Consider the following 532-nt stretch of genomic DNA (forward strand, 5'->3'; position numbering starts at 1 on the left):
ACAGACAGACAGACAGACGGGCAGGCAGGGAGATAGGTAGAATAGGAATTTCCCTTTTCTAGATATGGATTGCAAGGCCCCAGGGACTTCCTTTTTTTTTTTTTTTTTTTTTCAAGCACTTTATTACTTTTTTATTATTAAGAAATTTTCTGTTCATTTTACATACCAACCACAGATCACAGATTCCCCCTCTCCTCCCTCCTCCCACCCCCCCAGCCTCCCCCCCCCAACCCACCTCCATTCCCACTTCCTCCAAGGCAAGGCCTCCCATGGGGAGTCAGCAGAGCCTGGTATATTCAGTTGAGGCAAGTCCAAGCCTCTGCCCCTGCACCAAGGCTGTGTAAGGTGTCCCACCATAGGCACTGGGCTCCAAAGAGCCAGCTCATGCACCAGCGACAGATCCTGATCCCACTGCCAAGGGGCCCCTTAAGCAATCAAGCTAAACAACTGTCTCGCCTATGCAGAGGACCTAGTCCAGTCCCATAGAGGCTCCATAGCTATTGGTCAACAGTTCATGAGTTCCCACTAGTTT

Source organism: Peromyscus eremicus, chromosome 8a (genome assembly GCF_949786415.1).
Source record: "Peromyscus eremicus chromosome 8a, PerEre_H2_v1, whole genome shotgun sequence".
Lineage (NCBI taxonomy): Eukaryota > Metazoa > Chordata > Mammalia > Rodentia > Cricetidae > Peromyscus > Peromyscus eremicus.